A 26248-nucleotide genomic window follows, 5' to 3' on the forward strand; every position below is an offset into this window, starting at 1 on the left:
GTAAAATTTCAATCACATTAATAAATTTATTTTATGGCCTTAATAAGTGCACATTTATATTTTATGTGTAAGTTATTAGTATTTAGTTACATATTTCCTATCAACTTTGTTTAAAGAGATAATATTTATTTTATGACTTTGCATTGTCTTGGAAGCACTATTTTTATTACTCTTACAAACATTATTTTTATGAAGTGCATTCTATAATGCTTCCAATTTATTTTATGTTCACTAAACTAATATTGATGTATTTTTTTATTTGGTAGGATTGTGTTGATGCGATTGATGGAACATATATAGAAGGGGAGGTTCCTAAAGCGGTGCAACAAGCATATCGTAATCGCAAAGGAGGTTCCTAAAGCAGTGCAACACTACAATTTATGTTCAATTTTTTTTATTAAATTAAAGTTAGATGAAACAATTACTTAAGTGGAGAACAAATAACTTTGTAATAATTTATTATGCGATTTTATAATTTTTTGTGTATTTGATAAGATTGAATAAACAATTGGAGATATTTTAATAGTTTTACAACTTATGAGATTTTTATGTTTATGAGAAAATATACAACACAAAAATTCCATATCGCATATCCAAACAAACCTTCAATTTCATCTCATGATTCCATATCATGATACCATATCGCATGGCCAAACGGGTTAGATTGGCAAAAATTTAACCATCGTTAGAAGTGAGACAATTATTCTAAGGGAAAAAAATGGTTTATTAGTAATCAAGCCAAATAAATGAGTATGATATATAAATGATTGAATTTATCATTACATATGTACGTGAACCTTTCAAGTCATTTTCTATGATTCATGACGAAATATAGTTGACATTTGTTTTATTTTTTCATTGATCAGATCGCACTAGGATATATCTAATAATCACGGCCCGAGATCTATTTTAAAAGGAAAAATTATCTGCTTAGACATATATTCATATCATATTTACTAATTTAATATATATTTTAAAATAATTATCTATTATCTCATTATTTATTCATTATGTATTAGATTTGGATTGAGATACATGAATCCTTAAAATAGAGTTTCATACTTAATTATATCTCGTTGATTTACTTTATCACTTCAAAATCAGCTCACTCCCTCTTGCTGGTTTAGTAGTAGAGTAAAGTTTTAGTTCGCCAATGCCATGACCAACAGAATGCCCCTCACTGATTTTGTGCGGAGTATTCAGTTGGTCAATGCCATGGCCGGCAGAACGCCCCTCGCTGATTTGGTGGAGTAAAGATTCAGTTTGTCAATGTCATGATCGACAGAACGGCCCCTTGCTGCTTTAATGGTATTTTCTCATAGAGACGACCATCTCTAACCAGAGAGGAGAGAGAGACGGTGGTCAAAATATGTATTTGATAAAATATACACATGTATCTAATTAAGAGTTTATGTATCTGATAAAATATATATATATATATATATATATATGTGTGTGTGTGTGTGTGTGTTTGAATTAAGATTATATATATTTATAGGAAAAAAAATTGATGCTCGAAAATTTTGTGGAAAAAAATTGATTTTTTTGAGGATAAATTTAGAATAGAACGCGTGATTTGCTCTTTGATGTGTTTAATTACATCCATATTTATATATACATAATTAGATGTATCTAAGATACATGTATCTGGATGTGCTAGATACATGTATCTAGAGGTCAAGATATGATAGAAATTGTAATATCAAAAATTCATGGGAAGATAGGTAATTATCTCCTAAATTATTGTGATTTGTGTAGTTTGCCCTTAAAAAATGTACTCCATCCTTTTTAATTTGATTGTCTTACCTTCATTTATTTTAGCCTGTTTAAAAAATAATGTTTCTTTCCTTTTAAACAATTTTTAAATTCCAATTTTCCACATGCTATGTTTAAGACCACATGATCAAATGATATTTTGATACATTTAACATAACTTTAATTTAAGATCATAAAATTCCATAAATATTTATTTATTTTCTTAAACATAAATTTTGGCCAAGGAAGAGCTAGGAGCCCGCTTTGAAGGTCGGAGAATTTTGGTTCAATCTTTTCTTGTTCATATTTATTTATTTTTATGTTTTTCTTTAGTTGATTTGTTGTAATTTCTTCATGATCATGTGGAGCTAAACTTTCGTTCAGAGTTGTGGTAGCTTTATGATTGTTGCGGTATGAACTTGAATTGACTCATTAAGATAATTATCATTATGCTACGACTCGTATGATTACTTACTTTTTCTTGAGCTATTATCTATTTGTTTGATCACCAGTCAAATATACTATCTGTGGCTCATAAGTTGGACTTTGGCAGAGGGAATTGGCGAGCGTAATAAGAAAAAAAAAAAGTTTAATTTGATTGCGAACCTTCTAGGGAAAGGGAACGATTCGCTAACATGGATATGAATATACCCGTTAGACTTGGTTGGTTGATACACATGAAATATACATGGATTTCACTATCGACCAACAACTATGATAATATAACCGTTAGAAATAGTCAAATAGTCTTAAAATTATTGACATGATGCTCAAAGTTAAGTGATTATTCTACATGATATATCTAATTAAGGAAGTCATAGCCCTAGATCAATGTTTCACTGATTGCGTAAACTTTGTTATTTACTTGGTTAATTTTCATTAGTTAACTTCTTTTTATTTTTTTAGTTTAACTAATTCAAAATATATTTTGGATTTTACCGCTTAAATAATTAATTAATATTAATTTAATTTAGTAAATAGTTACTCAACTAGTCATTATTGATACAATATCAGATTTTAAAATCCTATTTACTTGTACTATCGTGTGCGTTTGGATGTGATGCATATATTTCCATATATATATTAATCTCTCCGTTTCTTTTTATATGTCACCTTTTTAGATTGTCTTTGCATTAAGAAATTAAGTAACTTTACCCTTCTACCCTTAGTTAATGTTTTCTTAAGTCAACTTTTTAATAAATGATGAATATGCTAGTTTTCAAAAATTAAAATGCATTTGGATGACTATTTGGATTTTTGAGTTTATTTTCAAAATCAGATTTTATAAAATAGTGAATGGAGAGAGTAATTAATCAATGTATGAAGTACTTCAATAAATATTAATTACTTATTAGTTTTTCTAGGTTGGTCAAAATATATAATTTCAAGACTAATTAACTACTCTATCAAGGGTATAATAGGAAGAATATCACAATTTATGCATTGATTTTATGAAATGACAAGTATTATGGTCCAACTATTTATAGAAAGAGATAACATATAAAAAAGAACCGAGTGAGTAGCAATTAACATTAATGTTGGCCGTCTTCGAAGGAAACACTATGCCTCAAGGTGTACATGCTTACTTGACCGTCGATTGATTTTCGTTGTTTATGAATATATAATTAAGTTTCATAGTCCTAAAGTCGTGTATAAAGTTATACTCCCCCGTCTCAATTTAATTGTTCCACTTTAATTTTTGATCTGTCTCAAAAAGAGCGTTTTTCTATATTTAGTAAGTTCTGTTTTTGTTTCTTAAATTTTGTGTTCAGCCAAATTAAGACACTTAAATTGAAATAGATAGAATACGTCAAATGTCTGAAGTTTCATGCAAAAATTTCTTGAACCAACACAAGAGTAATATTTATAGGTGCAAGAAGGTTGATTATTGTGGTACAATTTATAAAGGTAATTATGGGAGTTTTTACAGATCATTTCCTCAATTTAGGAATGACAAGAATTGGATCTTTCTTAGATATTATGAGATCCAAGATCTCATCCAAGTCAATCTGATCCGGATTCATATCATTTGGCAGAAACCAATCGAACTTATGGACCAAAGAAGCAACAACTAAAGGAACAAACCTCGAAGCCAGAGGTTCTCCAGCACACATTCTTCTTCCCGAACCAAATGGAATATACTCAAAATCTCGCCCTTTATAGTCCATCTTAGAGTTCATAAATCTTTCGGGTTTGAAGTTTGAAGGATCATCCCAAACCTTTGGATCCCTCACAATTGCCCACATATTGACCATCACTTGTGTGTCTTTCGGAATTCTGTAGCCCATGACTTCACATGTTTCCACAGCGCGATGAGGGAGTAGCAACGGGCCAGGAGGATGCAACCTTAATGTCTCTTTCAGACAAGCATCCAAGTATGGCATGTTCGTCAAGTCAGATTCCCTTATTATAACGTCTTTATCTCCTACTACGTTTGCAATTTCATCGCGGAGTTTTGTTAAGCATTGATGATTTTTCAAGAGATCCACAAGCATCCATTCACTTGTAACAATTGTGGTTTCTGTCCCGGCTCCAAATAGTTCCTATAAAAAGGAAATGACAACAATGCTACTTGATTGACCTTTGTACGTATAAAATATTTTTTAAAAATTTTGACTAACTAATCATGAAAAAATTGGAAAATATATCGAAGATGACGTACCATAAGCAATGAATTGATATGTTTATCAGTGAACCCATTTTTAACCAAAGCATCTACAAAATCTACAGCATCCATTGAAGTTTGACTCTCTTTTTCTTCTCTCCTGAACGTCGCCAGCCCAAACAACAGACGTTTTATCGAACAAGTCCATGATTTTCTTGTACGTTCTCTGGAAATTCATACTGCAAATTGCACCCAAAACAGGAAACATATCAGCTAACTCTTGTGTTGCACCTGTCTCCGTGAATTCACGCAGGTACTTCATCATTTCTTCACCCACTCCCCTGCCTTTAAAATCAATTAAATCCATGGAAAGAAGCAAATTCTCCAATATATTTAAAACCGTCACAAAAATCACTTCCCTGATCTGAATCACTTGGTTTAATTGTATTTCCTCCAAATATCGTATCATTTCCATGACTTTATTCTCCCTCGTACTAACCTGAGACTCCAGAGCTTTCGTAGAAAACAGGGCTCCCCTGTATATAGTTCGTACCCTTTTCCAATTATCATCACACTCTTCTAAAAAAGCAGTTGACAAATTGTGGACTATTGATCCCTTGACTCGAACATCACGAGAAACATAACGACCAGAAAGAACACGATCATGCGTTTTGAGAACCTCAGCAGCAGCAGCAGGGGATGAGGCAACAACTATGAGTCGCGTACCGAACCTTATGGACATAAAATCAGGGCCATGAACTTGAGCTAGCTTTGCTAAAGCAGCATGAGGACGTGTTTTACCAATTTGTAAAAGGTTCCCAATCAATGGCCATGGAAATGGACCTGGAGGAAGTGGTAATCTTTTTCGTGATGAATAAATGTATTTCAATGTGATTATAAGGACTAAAAATAGTAGAATCGAAGTAAATAAGTAATTGATCATCTCTCTATTAATTAATTTATAATAGGCTCCTAATTTTTTGTTCTTGAAGTTGTAATGAGCTTGGATACATAAAGGGTGTGGCTTTCTTCTTTCTGTAAATACACATATTACGTTATTGGTACTTAATATTTCACATATGAAAATTTAAAATTGTTCCTTTTTTAAAAAAATCTGGTTGTGAAAGATGGAATTTTAGTCAACTTGGTTGGTTGGCTTATAAATGTATTATTATAGGAAGCTCGTGATCCACACATATTCTTAATTATAATTTGGAGAATACGATGTCCACTCTTCAAATAAAGACTTTTTATTAAAACAATAATTAAGTAATGCACCAGAAATCATGTAGTATCTGCCACTTACTATACGTTATATATTTATTTAATTGAAGGGTTTTTTTTCGTTACTGAAGTTTTCCCTGATAGAGGCCTTTGATGATTTGTTATACTCATTGTATTTAGCACATCCAGCATTATCATGTTGTACTAAAGACGCGTTGAATTTAAAAGATTAATTCATGTAATGGTTTTGCTTTGAAAGTGAATTTATTAAGGGGAAAATTATATGAAATAGCAAACTATTAAATCAAATTAAATGCTATAGCCATAGTTATATTAATTGTAATTCGCAGCAAACATTTCCTTTTTTTGCCATCTTATTCGATATACAATTAGCCATTTTCGGTATACAATTAGCCATTTTATACATTTCGGTATAAAATGTATAAAATGCGTTTGTGTTTGTATAAAGCGAGAAAAAAGTGTATATACAAATACAAATATATATATTTTCGTCCTATACACTTATAATTATACAAATACAGATCTTATTATACAAATTACAATGTATAAATAAATTTATACAAAACTGAACAATTTGTATAAAACTGGATGTTTGTAGCGAATTATACAAATCAAAAGCTCCATGGCAAACATAAAATTTGTTATGGAGCGCAATTATGCAAACTATAGCTATAACATATAAATATGATTTTTATGTTTGTTATATGTGAAAGTTGCTCTTTATTAAGTACGTTATGAACGAGCCCCAGCCCAATAAGGATACCAACAAGGATATTACACAAATAGATATCCCAATAAAAGCAATAAGGCCAGGCCTTCACAAAGGATAATTTGGGATCTAGACTGAGGGTACATTGGTTGTAGTTAAATAGATTAGGGCATCACTATCAGAGGACATCAAATGAATTATGTGCAAAGACATTTCTGTGTTCTCATCCCCAATTCTAGAGTTTCTCATCTCCATTCTTATCTCTATCCTTAGTTACTTGTTACTTCCTCCGTTTCACAAAGAGTGACCTGGTTTGACTTAGCACAAAGTTTTAGAAAATAAAGAAGATTTTTGAATCTTGTGGTCCTAAATTAAAGTTATGTCAAATGTACTAAATTGCCCTTCAATCTTGTGGCTTTAAACATGCCACGTGGAAAGCTGAAATTAAAATATTACCAAAAAAGGAAAGAGGTTATTTTTTTTGAAACAGACTAAAAAGGAAAGGAGGTCATTATTTTTTAAACGAAGGGAGTATTTCAACGTTTCTATTGTAATTCGGTAATTTGATTATTGCAATTAGAATCTTAAAGTTGTAATAGTGTTCCAGTGCTCTTATTAATATAGTGAGGATTTCGGTTTGTTACAAAGTAGTTATGGATTTGTTCATGAATCACAATAAAGAAAGTAGTGAGGAAATGAGGTCTCTTGACCACTTACAAATTGAATTTTAAGAAAAGGTCTTTACACAATTCTTAGGTGTAAAAATGACAAAACTAAATTTTTTTGTAAGTGAACGCTTTTGGTATCGGTCAAATATTTAACAAATTTTCATTTATTTATCCTATGTGACCACTACAACTTTATCAACAACAATTGGCATCTTAGCAAGAACATCATCATATATATATACAGTGCCTTTAGCTAGTGAGATTTAAACACTAGCTCATTTGAGGTATCTGAAACCATTGGGCTATAACAACCTACTGTGTCAAGGGTGAAGAAACTGTACCCCTAGATCAAGAATCTGGTTCTTGTATACTTGCCTAAGACAGAACGTAAATAGTAAAACATAACTTGTTCATGAAAACCTTCCTCACTGAAGGAAGGAAAAACTACGTTTTATTCTTTCACAACTATTTCACGATTACAACTCGATAATAAACTTCAACTACTCTTAATTTAGCTACAATCGATCTAAACCACTCCCAAGAAGTCAAACCCACTTCTTGGTTACAAGACTCACAAACTCTAGACTCTACAAGAAGCCAAACCCACTTCTTGTTTTACAAACCTCAAAAACTCACTCACACACACTAATTCCACTAAGAATCAATGCAACTCACAGTTTCAAAAGAATTCCTAAATCTTGAACTCTTTTGATCTCTTTCTCACACAACTTTCTGGCCTTTGTTGTTGTTCTCTCTTTCTCTCTCTCGCTTTTACTTTCTCACTTTTCTTGGATTGCAAAGACAAGTTTTCATGTCTCGATCTCACCCCTTATATAGAGAATCTAGATTCAATGTTTGCCTTCTTCAACTTTGACACGAAAAAGGACTTTTGTGTTTTCTTCGACTTTGACACGGAAAAGGACTTTTTTACGTTATTTTGTTTTTCCATATTTGTCTCGAACTCTTTTTCCTTATTTGTTGATGCTTTACCTTTCCTTGTTTGCCTCTAACTCATTTTATTATATTTACTTACCATCTTTAACGCGGATTTGGACTCTTCTAATTAATTCGTACACGTGCACTTCTATTTCTGTTGCTTCTTGTATTTTATTCAGTCCATATAGATATGCACCTGGTACATATTTTGTCATCATCAAAAGTAAACCTATGACCATGTCATTTCTCATCAAATCCCCCCTTTTTTATGATGACAAATAAAACCATAACACTTGTGTACCTGCTGCTTAATTCAATCCACATTTCATAAAACTTGTGTATCTGCTGCACAATGCTTCCCCCTTTTGACATATCAAAAAGACTTAGAGGAACAGGTAATAAGGAGAAAAGATAACAACCTCAAAGTATACAAAGCAACACAAGAACAAAATAACACCAAGTGACTATAATCTAAGGATATTAGCCATCCAAACCATCATCAGATAAACCAACGCAAAAATAGCCCAGAGAATCAAACCAAAACAGATAAGCACTAGAATGGTCAGCCAAAAAAGGCTATGTCAAACCACTGAACAAAAAGACAAAACATCACAATCATTAATATTGTCTGAACATCAAAGAAAAGGATTTAGTGAGCTAAGGAAGAGGGATGAGGATGGGTGGAAGACAAAGCAAGGACTTGCATCATATGATCCATACGAGCATTATTGGCAATTTGTTGCTGGATTAGTTGATCTTTCAATCGTGAAACTTCCCCTGAGAATCAGCTAACTTCGCCTAAAGAGTGAGAACTTCACCCCTTAACTCCTCATTCTGAGCTTTAGCCACACTGAGTTCATTGAGAAGGGTAGCAATAGGCCTAGCAACACGAGGAGGGACAACATGAACCTGGTCCGCATCATCTAAAAGATTACATTCAGCGAGAGTCGACCTGGTGAACATGTCATTCCTGTTCAAAAGCCTACCTTCCTTAAGGGGTACCCCAAACTCCTTAAACACAGTGGTCAACAAATTTCCATAGGCTAACTGGTGAGGCCTTTTAGGATCCACAACTCTGGCCATATGTTTGATCATAAGAGAGGGCCAGTCAATTGGGTCCATGTTTTCTAAGGCATGACCAATGCCCATATCCCTAAAGCTAGTTTCATGACGTCGCTCACCCCGTGGTAGTATCCCCTTATGTACCACCTCAAACACCAACTTGTGCAACGACGACATCTCCCCTTTTAATACCTTTCTAGGACGAACAGTAACCATGCCCTGTGAGAATTTTGAAGTTAATATACAATTTTCCTCCTTCGACCAGTTATACTCATCCAACCCAGTACAAGGAATGTGAAAGATTTCTCCTAGTCTAACCTTGTCAAAGACTAAGTCCACATTATGAACAGACGATTTAACCACAGTATTGTCCAACACAATCAAGTTAGTATAGAACTCAATCACCTTATTATCATAGACCATTTCATCAGTATTTAAGAACACATCTACCCACCCCTGAGCCGCAAACAAGGCCAGTAATTTTTTGACCGCCGGAGTCTCCCTAATTTTTGGATGAATAGTTCTACCCCGTAAGACCATTTTAGATTTATAATAGGCCTCATTTCCCATGGCAAGAAACTTAATCTGATTTTAGTAAGGGTCTAGGATGGGGGAGGGGTGGAGGAGTGGACAGATGCAACACCCTCTTCATTAGTATCCAAAACTATTGGGGTTTTGGGAGTGCAAATGGGGGACTTATCGGTGCGGCAACATTTCTTGCTGGACTCAGCAAGCACTTGAAGTTGAGCGTTACATGCACTTCTAGTACGAGGAGGTCGGAGAACTACTTGTTTGACAGCAATGTGTTTACGAGGTCGCCGGGGACCCTATTTCTTGGGTGGAGGAGGGGAATCTTTGGGGGCATCCGATCGGGTAAGAGGGACAAAGGGATTTGAGTTTGCCGATTGTGGAAAAGGGTTTTTGGGGGAGTTAGGGTTTGGTGGGTTGGGCGATAAAGGTGATTCAGGGAAGAGGATAGGTGTTTGGAGAGAGGAGAGAGAATTATCAGGGTTTTTGGAAGACGGCGATGAGGGAAGAGGTTCATGTGAGGCAAACTGGGGAGTGAAAAGCGACGGTGGTGGTAATTGTGTAATGGGTTATTGGGGAGTTTGAAGGGTGGAGGCTGATGGAGTGGTAGCAGAAACACTCCCCCCCTCGAGAGGGAGCCTTGAGTGATTTAGGAGGGGTGTTTTTTCGGTGAAGGGACTGGTTCATCATCGTCGGGGTAGTCAACAAGATGAAGAGAGGAAGTTATGGTGATGGTAGTGTAGGGGATGCGTGTAAGTTTTGGGAAGAGATGAAGAAGAAAAGCTTGGGATTAGAGACGTAATGATGGCACTTTCTTGATATTTTTGATTTTTTGGAGTCTTGAGAAGTCTAAGAGACAGTTGTCAAATCAAGAAGAGTTGATGGATTTATTTATGATACATTTTTCCCGACAAAATGATAGGTGTTTGAACAGGAGACTAGAGAGATAAGGACAAGGTGCTTAGGGTATATGTTCAGACAAAGTCTAATGTTTTATGAAGTAATGATACATTTAGTAGTTTGAGAAGTAGTGCATACCTGTGATGATGAGAACCTGGTCCATACTGCAATGGCTCTTCTAATTCATAGTTATAGGAAACTAAGGGTAATATCATTAGACCTTTATCACAGTGCATAAATTGTTCCTAGTGTATACCTGCAAGAGTTAGTTATATTAGTCTCCTCATATTAGTCCTAAAACACTAGCCCTAAAGATAATCAATTTTGTTGAAAGGGTTCTCTTCCAAGTGCCTTAGTGAAAATATCAGCGATCTGGTCCTCAGTCATGCAGAAAGTCATTATAATGAGGCCTTTTTCGACATTGTCCCTAAGAAAGTGATGTCGGATGTCTATGTGTTTGGTGCGTTTATGTTGAATCGGGTTCTTTTCCATATTGATAGCACTTGTATTATCACACATGATGGGGATGCATCCTACTCCAAAATCTTCTAGTTGTTGTTTGATCCAAAGTAGTTGGGTGCAACATGAAGCAGCTGCCACGTATTCTGCCTCAGCCATTGAGAGTGCGACTGAGTTTTGTTTTCTGGTTGCCCATGAAATAAGACAAGATCCCAAAAAGTGTGCCATTCCAGATGTGCTTTCTCTATCAACCAAGTACTCGGCATAATCGGCATCAACATCCGCAAATCCTACCAGATCAAAGGAGTCACCTGAGAGATACCACAACACCAGGTCCATAGTACCTTTGAGATACCGAAATATTCTTTTGACCGCCTTTAGATGGGATTCTTTAGGGCAAGACTAAAATCTTGCACATAGCCTAACAATATACACAATATCGGGGTCTGCTGACAGTTAGGTATAGAAAAGATCCAATCATTCCTCTATGTTTTGTATCATTTACCTGAGAATCAGCTTCATCCTTGTCAAGCTTAGTTGTAGTACCAATAGGAGTGTCAATTGTCTTTGCTTCATGCATCTCAAACTGCTTTAGTAATTCTTTGATGTACTTTTGTTGATGAATTGATGTACCTGATGGAGACTGCTTGATTTGGAGGCTTAGGAAGAAAGTTAGTTCACCATTCATACTCATCTCAAATTTACTGCTCATTAATTTAGCAAACTCAACTCCGAGTGAGGCATCAATTCCACCAAATATGATGTCATCAACATAGATTTGTACGATAAGTAGATTTGGACCTTTCTTTTGAAGGAATAGTGTATTGTCTATCTTTTCACGTGAGTATCCATATGTGAGAATGAACGTGGATAAGCGGTCATACTAGGCTCATGGAGCTTGTTTCAGCCCATATAACGTTTTATCTAGTTTATAGACAGACTCAGGGTGATCTGGGTCCTCAAAGCCAGATGGTTGTTTCACATATACTTCTTCTTGAAGAAATCCATTTAGAAAGGCACTTTTTACGTCAATCTGATAAAGTTTAAACTCCATGTGAGCTGCAAAAGCGATTAACATCCTTATAGCTTTCATTCTTGCCACAGGTGTAAAATTTTCATCGTAGTCGATTCCTTCTTCCTGATTGTACCCTTGTACAACTAATCTTGCCTTGTTTCTAGTGCTTTGCCCTTGGTCATCCAGCTTGTTTCTAAAAATCCATCGAGTGCCTATCACAGTTCTGTCATGTGGTCTGGGAACCAGGTTCCAGACTTTGCTTCTTTCAAATTGACGCAGTTCCTTCTGTATGGCATCCAGTCTAGGTCTGTCAGAGCTTCTTTAATATTTTTGGGTTTAATCAGTGATAAATATGCTGAGAAGGCACACATGTTCCTTTGTTTTGATCTGGTATGGATTCCTGAACCAAGGGTGTAAGAATATTTTGTAACGTATGAGAGCTTTAATGTTTCCAGTTGTTTGGTTGACCATCTTTAGTGACTTCAGATATTGATGGATCAGGTTCACCTTCTTCCTCTTCAACGGGTGTATTTTTAGTTTCATGGTTGATGGGTCTTATTGTGACGGGTTGCTCCTCAGTTCCATCCTCATCTGATTGGTTTTCTGCCGATGTCTGTGGTTGGGTCATACCTAGATCCTCAACCTGGTTTACCATGCCTTGATTAATTAGGTTCTGTTTTTCATCAAAGATGGCATGCATAATCTCTTCTACTCTATTTGTTTTATTGGTAAGTACTTTATATGCCTTACTTTGTGTGGATTATCCAAGAAACACTGCTTCATCACTTTTAGCGTCAAATTTTCCCAATACGTCCTTCCCATTGTTATGCACAAAACAGTTGCACTCAAAAGGTCGGAGGTGTGCTAGAATTGGCTTTCTCCCTTTCAATAGTTCATAAGGAGTTTTATTCAGAATTGACCTTATTATGCATCTGTTAATAAGATAACATGAGGTGTTAATAGCCTCTGCTCAGTATGATTGGGGTAGATTGCTTGAGATCAACATGGTTCTAGCAATGTCTTCTAGTGTTCTATTCTTACGTTCTACTACACCATTTTACTGTGGAGTTCTTGGTGCTGAGAAATTGTAGTCAACCCCATTGATGGTATAGAAATTGAGGAACTTTGAGTTTTCAAATTCTGACCCATGATATGATCTGATGCCAATGACTTCACTGTTGAATTTCTTTTGAACCAGTATCACAAAGATTTCAAACATATCGTATGTCTCATCCTTTGTTGCCAAGAATATAGTCCATGTAAACCTATAATAGTCATCTACAATTACAAATATGTACCTTTTGCCCTTATACTTAGCATGCGCATTGGGCCACATAAATCCATGGGGAGCAGTTTCAGAGGTTTTATTAGGCTAACTACTCCATTTGGTTTAAAAAAGGATTTTGTCTGTTTTCCTTGAGCACAGGCACTACAGATTTGGTCACTATCCCATTTCTGTTCAGGCAGTCCTCTAACCAGGTCCTTTGTTATTAACTTGTTAATTGTAGTAAAGCTAATATGCCTCAACCTCTTGTGCCATAGAAGAGAGTTTTCAGTGATTGCGTTAAGGCATGTGAGTGAATTTTCTGGACTCAGTATCTCTATTTTGTATATATTTTTGTTCCTTTTTCCAAGAAGAACCAGCTCCTTTGTGGTTGAGTTAACCACTTTGCATTCATTAGCAGTAAAGATTACCTTATTTCCTTTGTCACACATTTGAGATATGTTTAGCAGGTTGTGTTGTAGTCCGTTCACATAGTATACATTATCAATTATTTGTTTAAGGTTGGTCCCCACCTTTCCTATTCCTTGGATTTCTCCAATTTTTCCGTTCCCAAAAGCTACGTTTCCACCCTTAAAATCTTTCAGAGAGAGGAAGTTATTTCTATCTCCAGTCATATGTCTTGAACATGCACTGTCCAGGTACCAATGTCTTGTTTTTCCTCTCGCTGAATCCTGCATTTATTAAACAAGGTTAGTTTTTGGTACCCAGATCCACTTATGTCCCTGTTTGTTAGTGAAGGGATGAATAAGATTTCTTCTAGCCTATAATGGAAGGGTCTTGGGGGTGGGGGTCTGCTTTGAGTTGTTGCCTTTAGGTACTTTTTGAGTGTTTTGAACAAAGCCAAAGTTGTTTTTATGTGCAGTTTGTTTTTTATTACATGCATAACTCTTATGACTTGTAAGTCCACAGTGGGAAAACAAACAATCTATGTTGGGATTCTTTGCTTCATAAAATCCTATACTATGTTTTGTGGTAGATTGACCCTTTTGGATGCTATCGAGAAGTATGGAGGATCTGGTCCATCTCATATTGTGCTCTGCTTCCATTTTTGTCATGTGAAGTTTCTTTTCAAGATCTTAATTTTTCACAATTATGGAGTTAAGTTCTTTATTCAGTTATACTAACTCCTTTTGTAGGAGACAATTTTGTTGTTCTAGGTTCACATTATCTTCTCTTAAAGATGCCATTAACAAGTCTTTTTCAGAACATTTTGATTCATATGCATTTATGAGAGTATGCAATAGTGATTCCATTTTTCCTTTTGAGTAGGACTCAAGATGTTTTTTAATGTGATTTAAACTAACCTGGTCTTATTTGTCCTCCTCTTCTTCTTCTGAGTCTGATCCAGCCATGAGTGCTAGAATTGTATCCTGTGTCTGACAGCTATTTTCTAGTTCACCTGGTTCAGTTATGGCTACTAGTGCAAGAAAGTCGTATTTGTCAGATTGCTCTATCGCAAATAGGGATTGATTTTCAGCTTCCTCATCTTTGGACTCATCTTCTGACATGCCTCCCATTGCTGCAAATGCTTTCTTCATTGAGATATCAGCCTTTTGGTTAGTCATTCTCCTATTTGTGGGGATATTTTTGTCTCTTTTACTTTCCCTTGCTTTTTACGGATTATTTTTTTGTGTTCTAGGGCCCAGAGTGGACAAAATTTAATAAAGTGATCAGGACTTCCACATTTATGACATAGTTGCTCTCTTAAGTTTTCAGCTATCTTTTGAGGACCTCTTCTTTGGAATGTTTGTCCTCTTTTCAACATTCTGGAGAACCTCTTTGTCATGAGTGCAATATTCTCATCTTCAAAATCTTCAGGGGTTGTGGCATTAAGAACTAGGCTTTTCTCTTTTCTTTTGTTGCCTATTTCTCTTTCTTGGTTTTTCTTCAATTCATACGTTATGAGATTTCCAATGAGCTCGTCCATGGCCAGTTTATCTAAATCACGTGCTTTAGTAATGGCTTCCACTTTACTTTCCCATGATTCTGGTAAGACACTTAGGAGTTTTCTAACAGCTTTTCCATTAGGAATTACTTCTCCCAACGAGTAAATCTCATTGATGATTGCAGTGAACCTGGTGTGCATATCTTGGATAGTTTCCCCTTCCATCATTCTGAATAGTTCGTATTGTCTATTCAAGTTATCGATTTTGGATTTCTTGACCTGAGTTGTTCCTTCGTGTGCAGTTTGTAGAGTTTCCCAAATCGACTTTGCATCTTGACATGATGAAATCCTATTGTACTCATCTGGTCCTATACCATATATTAGAATCTTTTTAGACTTCGCATTATTCTGGATGGCTAGTTTGTCTGCAGCATCCCATTCCTTTCTTTCCTTTGGTACCATCGTGACTCTATCTGCTCCCTTTTTCATGGGTATAGTAAGACCATCCAGAACTATGCTCCAAAGATCAGGATTTTTGCCTATCAAGTGATCCATCATACGGTTTTTCCACCATCCGTAATATTTTCCGTTGAACAATGGTGGTCGAGTCTGAGAAGCTCGTTCTTGTGGGGTAGGTGGTGCTGCCATTGATTCTTTTCAAGATGTGAATCTCTTAACGAAAAGACCTGCTATTATACCAATTGAAGAAACTGTACCCCTAGATCAAGAACCTGGTTCTTGTATATTTGCCTAAGATAGAACGTAAATAGTAAAACATAACTTGTTCTTGAAAACCTTCCTCACTTAAGGAAGGAAAAACTATGTTTTTCTTTCACAGCTATTTCACGATTACAACTCGATAATTAAAACTTCAACTACTCTAGATTTAGCTACAATCGATCTAAACCACTCCCAAGCAGTGGCGGAGGGAGGATTTTCATCAAGGGGGTTCAAGAAAAATTAATCACGTAAATAATATCCACAAATAAACGGGTCGGATTAAACGGATCGAATCAAGAAGAAAAGGGTTTTTTAATATTTGACTTTGTAATTAGGGGTTAAACTAATAAATCCTAAATTCCCAATCAGCGTTTTAATTTTTTGGAACTAAACATAGTTTTCTGATTGCATTATTATTTTTTTAAAAAAATTAAAACGTCTAAAATATAAGTTGATTAAAAAAATGCCTTTGCCCGAATTCAAACACGCGACCTCGCCTGCAATAGAGCAAATTCCTGAACCCCCAACACCACTGAGCTACGCTTTTGGTATATGTTCAGGGGGTTCAATAGTATATATATACACGTAAATTAATATTTTAATCTTTATATATATAGTGTAATTTTTAGACGAAAGGGGTTCGGATGAACCCCATGGTTCAACGTAAATCCGCCCCTGCTCCCAAGAAGTCAAACCCACTTCTTGGTTACAAGACTCACAAACTCTAGACTCTACAAGAAGCCAAACCCACTTCTTGTTTTACAAACCTCATAAACTCACTCACACGGACTAATTCCACTAAGAATCAATGCAACTCACAGTTTCAAAAGAATTCCTAACTCTAGAACTCTTTTGATCTCTTTCTCACACAACTCTCTGCCCTTTGTTGTTGTTCTCTCTTTCTCTCTCTCGCTTTTACTTTCTCACTTTTCTTGGATTGCAAAGACAAGTTTTCATGTCTCGATCTCACCCCTTATATAGAGAATCTGGATTCAACGTTTGCCTTCTTCAACTTTGACACGGAAAAGGACTTTTATGTTTTCTTCGACTTTGACACGAAAAAGGACTTTTTTACGTTATTTTGTTTTTCCATATTTGTCTCGAACTCTTTTTCCTTATTTGCTGATGCTTTACCTTTCCTTGTTTGCCTCTAACTCCTTTTATTATATTTGCTTATCATCTTTGACACGGATTTGGACTCTTCTAATTAATTCGTACACGTGCGCTTCTATCTCTGTTGCTTCTTGTATTTTATTCGGTCCATGTATATATGCACCTGGTTCATATTTTGTCATCATCAAAAGTAAACGTATGACCATGTCATTTCTCATCAAAGGGTGTCCAAAATATATTATTTAATCACTTCATATATCATTTTATTTGTACATATGGTATTTTTTTCCCGACAAAGGGTCCAATTGGATACGACAACCACATAGCTCCGCCCCTGATGTGCATTACCTTTCGGAATCACAACTGCATTGCTATGAAGTGGCTCTTTTTCTTTGAATTCTGATCCCTATAGGCTATACATTAGGTACCATTATTATTTAGTAATCAGCTAGTTGATTGCCTAACAGTTAGAACGAATATTAGATTTGCAGGTTGTGGTGCTTTATTGTTAATCGTTGTTTGAAAGTTTTAGTAATTTTTTTTTAATCAGTTTGTTTTAAAGCTAGAATACACTTAACACTTCATGCGACTAAATACTTGATCAATGTTATAGTCAATGATCCTTAGTTAAGTGACTTTGAGTTTATAAGAGAAAGCTCAATGATTTTCTAGGAGAAAAACCCTTAGTTAAGTGACCATCTAAAATATTATCTTCCAATTATCTTCAAGTCATGAGAGAAAAGAAGTTGATATACACATAGGCGTATTCAGGATTTCGAGATGATTGGTGCACTATTATGAAAAGGTGAATCTAATCGATTTGACATTTAGGTTCTTATTATTGAAAATAATTAAAATTTTAAATTATAATTCCATAATTAATGAAAACACCAAAAGTGCTATCCATAACCACTTAGAGAGATGTTATTAAAATTTAGAAAGATAAATAAACCAAGATAGATATAAAAGCCAAATTTCTTACCTCAATAAGAGGTACATCCAATTATCGTCGCATTATATGATATTTCGAGTGTGGGTTCACACATTTATATTTAACAAAAAAATAAAAAAAATATAACACTACTATATATAATTTCGAGAGGGAGCATGAATTAACGTGAACCGGGTGACCCCTCCTACTTACGCCTCTGGATATACAGGTCCAAAAAGAGCAGAAAAATGGGTCAAAGTCCATAAAATTCAAGGATACTAGCGGCAGATTGCAGAAAATGGACTCAAAGTCCAGATTTTCTCGATGGAAAAAATATGGGCCGATGGCCCAAGTTTTATTTCTTTGTTTGATTGCTATATGTGGAAGTTGCTCTTCCGTAATCTAGCTTTGCTTTGATTCTAACCAACTCCAATAGTTTAGTTGAATTCCCTGAAAGTAGTCATCTTCCTAATGTGAACATTTTGCCTTAATGAAATCATACTTATAAATTCTTAATTCTCGCGGTCCAATTATGAAAATTTAAATTGGATTTCTTTTCATATAAATTCCTTTTTCATAAACCAAGCAAATGATTTTTGGACTATAAGTCTTGTTTGTCTTAAATTTCGAGTCTGTTTGACATTATTGCTAAAAATTGCTTACTTTTAGAAGCGTTTTTATAAATAGCCTTCTAGAAAAGTGTTTTCCAAAAAAGCAATTTGTGTTTGACAAATTCATTTGAAAAGTGTTTTTGCTAAACAATTTAAGTTTGCCTAATTTTTTTAAAAAAAAGTGTTTTTATGAGTCAAATTACAAAAAAAGGACAAGTATCAATGTGCTTTTAATATTAAGATTATTTTATAGAGGGAAACTATAGTAAACATCTAATACAAAAAAATTAATTACATTTTTAATTTAATTAATTAAAATGTACATATTCAAATTTTTAAAATCAATATTACACATAGATAAATATTATTGAAAAATATTGAAAAGAAAAATCTTTTTGTTATTTGTTACCTATTCTCTTGGATTCAATCTTAGCAATTATCCCATTTTTTTGTAATAATGCTCTAAATTTTTATTAAATTAAAATTAAAATAAAATAATACTTAAATTAAGAAAATAAAATTTGTTATTTGTTACTTTTTTGGGAAGGTCTAGATTTTTAATTGTTATTTTCTCTCTCTTTTTTTAATCTTGCAAAAATATTGTTGTTATTTTTATTTCTATTTCTGTAAAATAATACGTAAAATGATATGTAATAATAATATAAAAACAAAAATAAAAATAAAAACTTTATTATATAAAAATAAAATTCTTGAATGAAAATTAATCAAATGTATGAGATATGTTAATTAATTAAAAAGGGATATATTGATAAATATGTATATATGTAAGGGCTATTTTAATCTTAAAAATAATAATTTTAGCTTTCGCTTTTTATAAAAAAAGAATTTTTTTAACTTCTACCCAATAGCAGAAAAACTGCTTTTGCTTCCGTTTAAAAGTAGTTTTAAGGAGTTGTCAAACACTTAATTTTTTTTAAAAGTGTTTTGTTTTTTAAAACGAAAAAACACTTCTGACCTCCCAACAACAATGTCAAACATGCTCTTAACCTCTTTCAAAAACATATTCAAGATAGTAGTGTCATCATTCACTACAAATATATCCAGATTCATTCTCTAGATATTAATGTGAAATAAATATTTGTGATCATGTTTTCGTAAGATTTTCCAACAATTTTGCCGTGTGCTGTGCAATTCCTAATTTGGTTACCCATCGATCCCGGATTTTACTCTATCTATATTGTTCAAATACTTCTCCAATTATCATCACATTTCAACGTGATTACTACGACCAGACAGAGACGAAGCTAGGTGGGGTTCATGGGTTTAGACTAACCTATTGGCTTTTTCGTAGATTCTATATTTGTATTAAAAAATTATAAAAATTTATGTATATTAACTTGTGAATCCCCAAACAAATTGATTTAGAACCCCCAAACACCTAATCTTGGCTCCGCCTCTGTGACCAGAGATAGTAAAATTGCAGTACTGAATAAGTTATAAGTGATCATTACTATAGATTTTTATGTAGTTTTACTGGATCGATAGGGTTCTAATTAATCTTTTATTATCAAAGTTGAACGAAAAACTCTATTATATATGTAAAAACATCATACATATAATTAGGGGTGTGCAAAATCAAACCGAAAATCGAACCAAACCGCAAATCGAGTCAAATCGGAAAAAAACCCGACTAGCGATTTGGTATTAGAAAAAAACCCGACTATATCTGGGTTAGTTTGGTTTTAACTAAAAACAAACCAACCCGAGACCAAACCAACCCGGCATTATATATGTAATTTTAAAATTTTATTTTATACATAAAAATATTTACTTTTATATAATTTTAAAATATTTCTTATACTATTTCATAGTTTTTATCTTTTAATATATTATTTCAAGTTTAAAACTTAGAATTCGGAATGGTCCAATAAAGATTATAGTTCATAGATGTTGATAATTATAATAAAACTTAAATCAAAATCAAATTAATACTAATGCAAAAAGAAAATCAATTCAACACTAAGAATGACAATAATATTGAATATTTGTTCTTTAGTTTTCCATTGGTTTAGACAATTAAAATACATAATCTAATTTTAATTTTCCTTAGATATTTAGTAATGTAACTAATACTTATTAAACTTATTTTAGCATGATTTAGTACTTTTAAATTATGATCATTTTCATTATGACTTTGAAATATTTATTTTATATGATAATTTCATTATTATTTTTTATTGAATATTTTTGTGTCATCAGTACTCATCTCATATTTTGTGTTATTTTTTTTAAGAAACACCTTAGATAATTGTATTTTGGTTGGACTAAAGAAATATTTGGAGCACAAGTTAATTATATGTTTGTATGCAAACTTTACCCAAAAAAATCCAAAAATCTGAAAAAATCCGAGGTTTATTAGTTTGGTTTGATTTATAAATTTAAAAATTCGACACGATGGTTTGGTTTGGTATTTGAAAAACCCGAATCAACCCAAGGTTGAAAAACCCAAAAAAATCCGAATTTTATTAGTTTGGTTTGGTTTATAAATTTAAAAATTTTACACAAATAATTTGGTTTGATATTTAAAAAATCTGAACCAACCCAGTCATGTACACCTCTACAAGGTTTTCATTACTATATGCAGAGCTCGACCCTTCACCTAATGAACAATATGAATTAGGAAATACAAAATCTTTGAAAAATATAAAATAACATAACATTAACAAAAATATTAGTCTCTAGAAAGCTATTGAAAAAAAAAGAAGATATGCTCCAAAATGCGTTACTGCAAGATACGAATATATCTCTTGTAACACTAGTGCAAATTGTCTGATTCATGTCCTCTTTTAATCATTCTTCATTTTTCTTTCTTTGAATTTAAGTTTCTGGTGAGTACATATATAGGACCCATATTGTCTATGTCAAGTTGGAATTCGTGTAAAGAGACTATGGATGGTAATGGGGCGGGGCAGGGCGGGTTTTAGCCTACACGGGTGCAGGGATGCGGGGCAAGGTTAAAATATTCTTTTCCTAAATTAGTGCGGGGTGGGGTGGGTTGATAGATGATTAAGTCTTTTTTTTATTTCTATCCGATGTCCGAAGCCCACATTGGAGCCTCAACTAAATTCAAATCCGCCCTGCTCAGCCCCATTGCCATCCCTAAAAGAGACAAAATCATTATGGGTTATGGGATAACTTACAAAAACAGTCTTAAAAAGTTGTTTGATAGAATGCATAACAATAATGTTAAATAGAGTAGATAAGTAATGTTTGCGTTAGTAATGCTTGTATTAGTTATGCTTACATTAATTATACATAGATTATTTCTTATATATTTTTTGGTTTGGTGTATTAAGAATAGTATGCATTGAATATTTATTTACAAAGTTATCTTCCACAATTATGATGGAAAAGATGTGAGAAAGGTTTTGAAGGATAATTGAGTTTTTAATCATGCTAATGCATGCATTAAATCGTTTACATTACTAATCTGGTAATATCTACAAATCCATGGTATTAACAATACACACCTTAATACATAATAGAGTGTAATATAGATAACATAAAAAGTGTACTAAACAAGATATTATTAATACACAGAGTTGATGCATGCATTATTTTTACTAATATATATGATTTTGTTTCAAATATATTTTCTATAGTTTGAAGTCAAATGTTTATATGTTTTATATTATGAAAATCATGTATTTACACCCCTATAAGGTATATTTATAAGTATATTAAAGCATAATTATTAAAATAAATTACAATTAAATAATTTTCTACTTATTTATTTCTATGAAATTTAATAAAATGTACACACTTTTTTGTTAAAATTTTTCAATCGATCACGCCTTTGATTGTCTACAGAAAATAAATATTTTTAAAAACATGTATCTTTCAAAATTCATAAATAGAAAATGAACGCAACCACTCTTCTAAACTAAATATGAGTATGCAACCTCAAATTATAAGTAAAAAGATAGTTGAACCAATATCAAATCAATATTATACTAAGCAATTAACAAAAAATCATATGTTAATTAATTAAGCATCCTTTACCCGTGCACACTCCTAAGATTATAATGTTTTAGCCAATCAGCTAGAAAGTAAAAGTAAGTTACCAAAATTATTTTCCATAATAGTTAATTAGTTGAAAAAAAGGATGAAAATGAAAATTCCTCAGTTCCTTCGAGCCCCAAAATCTTAAGTACAAGATAATCTCTGAAAATCAGAACGGGTACATAAATATTCAAAAGTGTACAAAAGTTTGCCCATTTCTTATTTTTGATAACGTTCCATCCATTTTTATTAGGAAAAGTTACCTAAATACACATCTTATTTTGTCATTATCGCTAAATTTTATACCATTTAATTTATTTTTCAAAAATCCCCTCTTGGATACATCTCTCCTTTCTCGTTGATGCATCCCTATCTCCCTCTCGAATACATCCCTCCACTCTCTGATATATCCCATTCCTCTCTCGGATACATCCATCCCCTCTCAGATACATCTCTCCTCTATGTATCCAGATGTCTTATCCCCTCTATGATACATCACTCCCCTCTCGGATACATCCCTCCCCTATGTATCCCGATGTTTAGTGGTATATCCGAAATTCATAATTTTTTAAAAGATTCTTGTAATTTAAAAATTATAGAAAAATAATATAATTAAATCTTAACACTATGAGATTTATGTAAATTATACTTTTTATTGCAAATGACATGCCGACTGATCACACAAATCTTTTGTTTTTCTTCCACGGCCTCCAAAGTTATAAACACATTCACAATTATTTGGTTTATAATTAATTTTAAGTCGAATTTTGCATAAAAGTTCAGGCAATATAATGGCAAACAACAATATGTCATCACTGACTTTTTTGCCCAACTAATACAAGTATAATATTTTTATTAGATCAGTAGGACATTGCTTGATTGCAACAAATAATATGCATGCTCCCTCTATTTTAATTTGTCTGTTTTTTTTCCTTTTCCGATCTATTTAAAAAGAATGTCACATTTTATTTTGGACAACTTTTCAATTTTAATTTTTCACATAATATGTTTAAGATTACAAAATTAAAAATTATTTCTTACATATATTATATACTACATATTTAAAAATCTTCTTTATTTTCTTAAACTTTGTATCAAGTTAAAATCAGATAATAAATTGAAGTAAAGCAATATTTCTTATTATGATATATATAATTGAAATGATGATACCATGGAAACAAATCAACGAGATATAAATGGTCATGTACATTATAATTTGGAAATAGTAACCCAATTAACCCCACTATGATAGAGCTAGAGAATTCTGACATCCTCCGCATGAAAGAAATAAGATGTGACAAATTAATAAAGTGATGGAGCATAGAACAATAATCAGAAAGATAAATTTAAATATATACATGCACTCGTGAGTTGGATCTTTGTCATTTGTTGCGCTGCTACAGCCAAATGGTATTGCAGCAGAGCAATAATTGTTGGGAATGATTTACCTAACATTTTGCTTAAATCTCCTAATTTGGATTGTGAGAAAGAAAAAGGGAAAGTGAAAGTCACCAAGAAATCGAAGGAAATTCAAATTATTGGAGATAGAAGAAAAGTACCAAAACAAACTTAAATATAGTAAATTTACGTGGTTTAGTGCAAATACACGGTGTGGATAAACATTTATCAACAAATTCACATACAATTTTGTTTATTATAGAGTCTTTTACTGAAGAGCAATAAGTTCAACAATTTTAAGAAACCCTTATGAAAGTATGAAAAATAACTTAGTTGTTTTCACAGGTCAATTTACAGAAAGTGCCTTGGTTAATTTCATGTAAGAAATCAAAGCAATGGAAGCTAGGATTTGCTAATTGTTTTCGGTATATTCATTCTTCTCTCTCAAATGTACAATAAAGAAAGTTACTAACAGACCTAATCAGGTGCTACTGCTGGTGTAACCAATTTTGTATTTTTGTACAAAACTAATCATCTTTCTAGAAGAATTTGATCTTTATAATAATGCTAAGTATATACAGGTCATGCATTATATCTCTACAAAGTTTAGGCTTAAGCCATTGACCGCCCCTTAAAGTTGTCCGCATAATTCACTTAGACACCTCAACTAAGACTTGTACCTATTGAACACCTTAATTGTTTCAAAACATGTACATATTAAACACAAAATGTTGATATGACAAAAAATGTGTTTTGCACTTCCCTGAAACGCGTGAAAAGATTCAAAATAGTGTCTTTTTGAATTTTTTTGAATTTTTTCTTCTTTTATCAACACTTGGCATTATAATTAACTCAAAAACATTTTTCTTCTTTCATTTATACTTTTTTCTAAAAAGAAAAGGACCCCACTCCCTACCTATCATCTTCTTCATACTTTAGTTTGTAAAACTTTCTTCATTTTAGCTCCAACATTGTTTTTCTTTTTTTTTTTATAAAAAAAGGAATATTATTTCTTCCAAATATGAAGATAAATGAAAATCAACAATGAAGATTCAAATTTGAAAGAAAGTAAGACTTTCTTTCGTATGATTTATTTCAAATCTTATAAAAATAAGGAACAAATATGAAGAAGAAGAAAGAAGATAAATGATTTTTACCTATAAAAAAGGTTAGCCGATATTTATTTATCACAATTTTCGAACAAAGATTTTTACTCAAATTCATATATAAACCCATTAAATTTATCAAAAATGACATTCAAAAATTTGAAAAAATTAATTTTTGAGCTATCAATTTCATTTTATCATCGATGTAGAAATGAATAATCGCCAGCAAAATTTTCTTTCTTCTTCACTCTTAGTATGAAAATGTATATATATCTTTTTTAAAAGCTAATCTTCAAGTTATTTGAAAAGAATTAGATTTTGTGATTTGAGAAAGAATGCATTTTGGGAAGAAGATGAAGATGAAAGGGGGTTGGGTAGGGGTGGGATTGGGTAGAATAGGTTGACATTTTCATTTTTTTCTTTTTCTTTTTAAAAAAATTAGATATAAAAAGTGTTTGAAATAATTTTAAACAAAATTATTTTTTTTATAATTTTTGGAGCCAATGCCACATGTTATTTTTTAATTAGCCGTTTTGCCACATCATCGCAAGTGTATCACACACTCTTCATATATTTTGTTGATTATCAAAAAATGCCTAATAGGAACAATTTTTGAATTGGTAAAAGTGTTCAATAGGTACTAGTCTTAGTTGAGGTGTCTAAGTGAATTATGTAGACAACTTTAAGGGATCGCTGATGACTTAAGCCCAAAGTTTATGTATGATATTTGCATTCTACAGATGTAGTGGCTGGTGAACCGCTTCTTCTTCTTCCATGAAGATTCAAACAAAACCGAGCTTGGATGGAACTGAACAAGATTGAGCACATTGGTTACCATGGGCAGAATAGTGGAACAATACCACTTGAAATTCGGAAACCAAACAAAGAGCGTTTGAAGTGGTATATAGGCGCCAACCACCCCTAATTAGGTCCCATACTCATTAGTCAGACAAAGTGCATCAAGTTGATTGCGACTTACACTAGGGATTGTGAATCATTTAGTCCTTCATAGGCCAAGACAAGTCGTGGGCCATAAATTGGAGTGGAAATAATTAAGGAAAAACTATCTAATTATACAAATATTTCTATAATATTTATTATTTTTTTCTATAGTTTAAAATAATTACGTATTATCTCACTAATTAATAATCTCATATTAGATTTCAAATCAAATATACCTAGATACTTATATTTCTAGTATCAGATACACTTTTAAATACAAATATATATGGAGAGAAGCAAATGAGAGGGAAAGATGCGAACAAGAGAGGGGTGAGAGGAGAGGCGAGCGAGT

At 32.9% G+C, this 26248-nt stretch overlaps 1 protein-coding gene and 1 pseudogene across 3 annotated transcripts in view; one reads left to right on the forward strand and one right to left on the reverse strand.

Annotated features, from left to right (window-relative positions):
- Positions 1 to 26248, forward strand: part of LOC125874752 (protein HOTHEAD-like) — a 392923-nt gene that overhangs the window by 10202 nt on the left and 356473 nt on the right. Inside the window, exon 1 of one of the 3 annotated variants that reach the window (XM_049555772.1) lies at positions 5559 to 5570. The exons of the other annotated variants lie outside the window; for them this stretch is intronic. The gene's annotated coding sequence lies outside the window, so the exon portion shown is untranslated. Of the gene's footprint in view, positions 1 to 5558; positions 5571 to 26248 lie in introns of those variants that run through there. 3 annotated transcript variants of the gene reach the window in all.
- On the reverse strand, positions 3687 to 5303 carry LOC125873617 ((S)-N-methylcoclaurine 3'-hydroxylase isozyme 1-like; annotated as a pseudogene).

This window comes from Solanum stenotomum, chromosome 8 (genome assembly GCF_019186545.1).
Source record: "Solanum stenotomum isolate F172 chromosome 8, ASM1918654v1, whole genome shotgun sequence".
NCBI classification, from domain to species: domain Eukaryota; kingdom Viridiplantae; phylum Streptophyta; class Magnoliopsida; order Solanales; family Solanaceae; genus Solanum; species Solanum stenotomum.